General features: G+C 49.0%; 1 protein-coding gene across 2 annotated transcripts in view; it reads right to left on the reverse strand.

Moving 5' to 3' along the window:
* The window catches only part of AMOT (angiomotin), a 260,974-nt gene extending 255,632 nt beyond the window's left edge, over positions 1-5,342 (reverse strand). The window contains exon 1 of one of the 2 annotated variants that reach the window (XM_085608217.1): positions 5,193-5,342. The gene's annotated coding sequence lies outside the window, so the exon portion shown is untranslated. Of the gene's footprint in view, positions 1-325; positions 460-5,192 lie in introns of those variants that run through there. The other variant, XM_085608219.1, reaches the window with a different exon arrangement.
* Between the last annotated feature and the right edge of the window lie 658 nt (positions 5,343-6,000).

Raw genomic sequence — 6,000 nt, forward strand, 5'->3', positions numbered from 1 at the left:
TCATGTTACAAAATGACTAGATTACCCGGGGGGCACTCTCCCATCAAAAATGTGACTGACCATGCCAACCTGTCAGAGGCACCATGTCACAAAATGCCTAGTTTACTCTTCCAGACACTTTCAAACGTATGACTGACCAAGCACCAGCCCTGCTAGAACATCACAGACACCATGTTACAGAAATCTCGACATTCCCTTACAGAAACGCCAGCCTCTGCTCCCCAGGCCGTGTGTTCTGTATTAAGATACCATCAGCTCAAACTGCTTCAGTCAGCAAACCAGACTACAGTCACCATTTTTGCTGAAAATGAAGAAAAAAAGTCACCTTTGTCCTGGGTCGCCGACTCCTACTCTGCGGCCGACGCCCATCTCCGAAGTGGTTACACATTAAACCCAGCGGCGGTGCCACAGCCCGGCCACCATGCCCGGGCCGGCCGATAATGGCAGCCCTGTGCCTAGAGGCTGTTGCGGCGTTTCCATGGCAACCGGACCCTAATTCAAAAAATGTGTGCTGCGCAGTCTTTATTCGATCCATCAATCTCGGCGTCACTGGAGAGCGCGAGATATCCGGAAAATAAAATGCGCGCGCAGGACACAGCCCCCTCTACCTCCCCCCAATCCTGACAGGAGCGGTTCAACACCCCCTCCGTACGCTGCGCGAGCCACTGCAGAAGGCTGATGTGGCGTAAAACAATGCAGCATTGCAGCTCTAGTGACCCATAATAACCTCCTGGCTTGCAGGCTAGTGAGGCAGCTCAGTGGGTCAATGCGCCCACTTAAAAAAAAAAAAAACAAAAAAAAAAAAGAGGCCAACGCAAATGGCATGTGAAAAATTCGAGGCCCAAGGGCCGACTCACACTTACATTATTTTAATGTAGATTAAATAAGTAAACGCCCGATCAATTTTACTGCTCGAGTGTTTGATTTTGGACTTGCCTTACAAACCTGGGGAAAAGGATCGCTAGTTATTAGGCGAACATTTTTGTTTTGCTGATATAAATCTGAAGCCATTTGACAAAAATATTTAATTTTACAACAACAAACACACCTAAACTGTTGTATAAGCAGTCAAAGCGCACACGAGTAAGGGTACTGAGCTTCAGAGCGCTGTGGAGGAAGGGTCAAAGAGGAGGACAAAAAATAAATAAATAAGAGTAAAATAGTCTATTTTCTTGGCCTTTCACCTAAACGTAACTGCTAGCAAAATATAACACAAACACCATACGCGAGAAATTAGTGCATGTTAAACTAATCTGTACAAATGTACTACTGTTCCAGCAGGAACGCTTATTTGGTTAATGCGAGCACTACACAAGTCTCTATGCAAACATAGATTCACATCTGTATCTTGGTTTGTGCATATTTGTATTTATAGTGCTAGGATGTCCCACCCTGTGCTAGAAAGCACAGTGAATATGCAAGTCAGAATTTTAGAAATGCATTACACAAAAAGATTCCGTGTTAAGGACATGTGCTGTCAATTTTTTTTTTAGTAAAAGGCAATCGAGCTGTAGCAAGTGCACATCTTTTTCATAAGTTCCAGTGGAAGGGTGCACTCCAGAAATGTGCTGTAACGTCAATACAGTGCTCTAAACAGCGCAAGTCTATGTGTCACCGCGAAGCTTTAAGTGACTCCGTCAATTAAGGATCCTGCTGCCTCCCAAGCAGCCTTTAGATCTGCTGAACCAATTGCACACATTTGCATTTCTTTCAGGTAGCAGGCACCATGGTGAGAGGTGGGGGGCTTGTCTGGTCCTTAGCTGTCTGTCTCCCTCATCAAGCACAGAAGAACCTCTCCTTTCCTTCCAGTCAGATGCAACTCAAGGGGGACATTGGCTGTCCAGAAACGCTTTTATTAACCCAAATTAGACGAAAATATATATTTTTTTAATTAAAAAAAAAAAGCTTGGGAACGGTAGTTAATATAAATCCCACCAAACCACTATACCCTCTGCTTGTTACGTACTAGTAAAACATGTGTAGCTGGCTAAAGAATGCATGTAGTGTACAATACCACAAAAAACTTTCTAACCTAAACTCAAAGACAGAAATATGGCTGTACAACATATCAACTGAGATAACACTCCCAATTATTATTTTTTTTTTAAATGGTTTGGGGGAGGCAAATGGTAAAGCTATCAATAATCAGGTCACTGCCCACTCTGGTATTACCCACGTCTTAAAACACACAAGACTTAACGAGGAACTGTACAGCAATAGAGGCGTTCATTTTATTCCCGAATGAACAGAACAAAGCGACATGCTGGTGTGGTGATACGGCGAGAAGGAACACTGTCAAGGAAAATGACAAGCCAAGATTCAACCCTCACCCCATGCTGCATTCCATTTCTAATGTAATACCTATGGTGGGTTGGGGCCTGCCCCATGACAGATGAAAACTGTAAATCCTGCAAAAAAAGCACTTCTCTATTTTCATTTACAGCAATCTACACCGGGCTAGTTAAGGTTAGAGTTATTTTCGAAGAGCTCCGTTTCCTTCCCCAGCCACGTAAGATCACTTTGTGCCAAAATGTTTTGTTTCCCTCTAAATGGAAAGACTCTGGCAACAGCTTTTAAGTTCTCTGGGATCCAAGTACGTAATGCGGATCCGGGGGTGGAGACTTTCCTTCTCTTAGCATTGGACGAAGAGCAGGATGGAGGGTTCTACCAGCTTAGAAGGCGCACGCAAGCTGGGTGCAGACACTAAGGGGACACCCTTTCCATGAAGAAAAGATGTGGGGCTCCGACACATGCTGTCACCTACAATACTGTGGCCTAAATACCACCTGTCAATAATACTGTGTCCTAAATATTGGTTATAAAAAGATCGCCCAAATGATGTTAATAAAAGAGAATCTACCAGCAATGGAGCGATATCGTTGTAAACAATATTTAAGCCATAATTTACACAATAAGATACTTCTGTTAGCAATATTCTTATATACGGCCACTAAAAGGGTCCCTTATAAAGGAGCCAGGAAACTAGCTGACCTCCAAGGGCCAACAAGGGCCTCACCTCAGATCCACAAATACTGGGACAACATCAAAAGGTATGAATGACCTTGTCTGAAGGGACATCAAGCTCTCTTCCAAAATGTGAACTCATATACAATAGAGACAAGCTCAAAGGAACCAGCCATGTCATTGCTGTGGGGCAGTAAAGATGAGAGAGGCTCTTTCCCAGGGTAGATAAAGATGTACAGATTCAATACAGGGAGGGCATCACCTCCAAGCACCCCGGAATGTGATCTTAAGAGGAGCCAGTGTTGAGGTCCCAGGACCTGCAAATAATAGAGTCCCAGTGTCCATGCACATGGAGAAGTCCTCATAAGGACAAAGCAAACGCACTCAAATGCATCAATGTTCTTTTACTTTTCACAAGGAAACAACTCCACGGAGCCAATCAAAGGTCTTCAAGAGGTCCACGGCAGCACTCTGGTGGGGAGTGATCTGCAAGGCTCCAATCAGAGAGTCCAACGTCACAAACAAGAATTGACTGAGGAGGATATCCCACCAATGGGACAGGATGGAGGAGCACCCAAGAGGGAGCCGGGAAGGCATCTCAAGGAAATACCCTACAAAATATGCAGCAAACCACCAGTGTGAGGGGACACCCCGAAGGACAAAAGAGATGACCGCACAGACAAAAGAGCATCCGCAAGGAAAGGCAGGGGTGGGTCCCATGGAGATTAAAGAAAGTCTCTCAAGAAGATGAAGGCACCACCCATCCCACCCTTGGACAGGCCATGGAAAGGGGAATTGCTCATTTTAATAAGAGGGATATGCGAGGAAGCCCAGAGTGGACTAGGCAGGGGGCTACCATGAAAGAACCAGGGACTGAGTATCAATAATGAGCAGAAGCTTGTATACCTCACAACCTGGAGGGGTATATCCAATTAACCACGGAGAGAGTATAACAGTATATAAACCGGATAGGTGTATATATTAAAAGGGATCAGAGAACCTATAGCGAAGGGAGCAGAGGCAGCATATAAATGGGTGCTGAGCAGCACTCAAATGTGAGAAAAGGGCATTTAACTAAGGAACCCTGAAGGAGAAGTGCATAAGAAGTGACCAGGCAGAGTATGTAAATGTGGCAGTGGTGAGCCCACATGTAACAAGGGCCAAAGTGAGTACGTCAAATGGCCTAGTGCATCGTATGAGAGACCAGCGAGAGTATGCAGGATGTAAGCAGGAAACGCACGTCAGAGGGAGCAGGGGAGAACATGCAAAAAGGGGCCCGGAGACAGCACTCGAAAAGGGACCAAGAGAGAGTAATTTAAGGGGACCTGTAGAAATCACGTCACAAGCGGAGAGCTTGTCAAAAGAGAGCAGGCAGCTTACAGGGCAAAGAGGGGGGCTGCAGGTAGTAGAAGCGGTGTTCCCGGCAGCAGGCACCTTTGCAGCGGGTAGAGGCGGTGCTCCCCGTGCCAGGCACCTTCCCATGATGGAGAGAGGTGCTCGTAGGAGCAGGCGGCTTTACAGGGCCACAGACTGGTATCAGCGCCAGTAAACTGGTTTACAGAGGACCTTGGGGTAACAGGGGGTGGTCGCAGCAGGCACCATTACTCAGAGGGGCAGCAAGGACATTTATATTGGGGTACACGCCAGCAGCAAGTCATACGTGGAGCAGAAGGGGTGCTCAAATTTGTAGGCAACTGTGCACAGGGCAGACAGAGAGACTGCTACCTAGAGCAGACAGCTTTCCGTGGGGGGGAACGGCGGTGACTACAGGCATGGTGAGGTGGGCAGAGGGGTGCTCCGGACAGCAGGCACCTTTATATGGGATATTTGACAGCACCCACGGGGGGCCGAGTGGGTGCAGGAGACTTCACAAGGGACACAGAGGGATGCTGCCAAGAGCAGACAGGCTCCCATGGGGAAGAGGGGTGGTACTACCAGCAGCTTTAGGGGCAGAACGGTGGTCGCAGCAGAAGGGAGCTGTACAGAAGGTGCTCCTGGGAGCAGGCAGGTTTACACGGGACAGAGGGGCACGGGACGCCGCTGATCCCATGCACTGGGAGGGAGGGGAGTGAAACCACGAGACCAACTCCAACAAAAATTGCACAGCGTGACCAGTGAGCCGACGGGCTGCAGCCGCCCTCCCTAAAGACCCAAGACACGCACCACGGCCCCGGCTGACAGCACACGGGCAAGAAGTACAAATAATAATGATAAAGAAAGGCATCTACCCTCCGGTAGCCCCAGCCGTCCTTCTTCTCCCCCGCTGCCTCCTCCGCCTCCCGCTCGGATCCAGATGCGGTTTTGTTCTTCACTCGTGCGGGCTATGAGAGGAATGCGGACCCGGGACCGCCTCCTCCTCCTCCCCCAGAGGACAGGCCGGGATCCCGCGGCCGCACAGGCGCGGGGAGGAGCTGGCAAACTTCTCCGAGTCCTTCCGTGCCCGAGAGGCGGCCGAGGCTCCTCCCCGGGCCCGCGCCGCAAGGGCCGCCCAGCCTGCCTGCCACTCACGGCCTACAAAGGCCCATTGTGCTGGGCTGCGGGGGGGAGAGTGGGAGGGCGGGAGGGTGGAGAGACCTGGAAATGGGAGGAGCAGGGAGGGCAGAGTGAGGGGCCAGGACTCAGGAGACGTAGGAGGCGCCAGGAAAGCAAAGGAGAGAAGAGGCGTGGGGAAGAGACATGGTAGGAGGGCGACCTAAGTGTAGATGGCACGGAGAAGAGTCACGAGGAGTGAGATGGGATTTTATTATTTAATTAATTTTGCAATTCTATATAGTGCGGACATGGCCCGAAAGCCTCAGAGCGCTTTACAACAGTAGCATGATACAAGGGTGCAGCAAGTTATAGTGACAATAATGCAGGAGGGAGAGAGGAGAAACATGTAAAGAAGAGGGCCTGCCCAGAGGAGGAGACAGGGGTGGGTGAGAGGCGGACTAGGATGAATAAAAGGAGGGAAAGGGGAGGGAAAGGGAGGAGGAGACAGAGTGTCGGAAGAGTGCAGGGGAAGGGTTTTTTATTACTTTATGCACTCCATGTGTT

Source organism: Triturus cristatus, chromosome 5_2, assembly GCF_964204655.1.
Source record: "Triturus cristatus chromosome 5_2, aTriCri1.1, whole genome shotgun sequence".
NCBI classification, from domain to species: domain Eukaryota; kingdom Metazoa; phylum Chordata; class Amphibia; order Caudata; family Salamandridae; genus Triturus; species Triturus cristatus.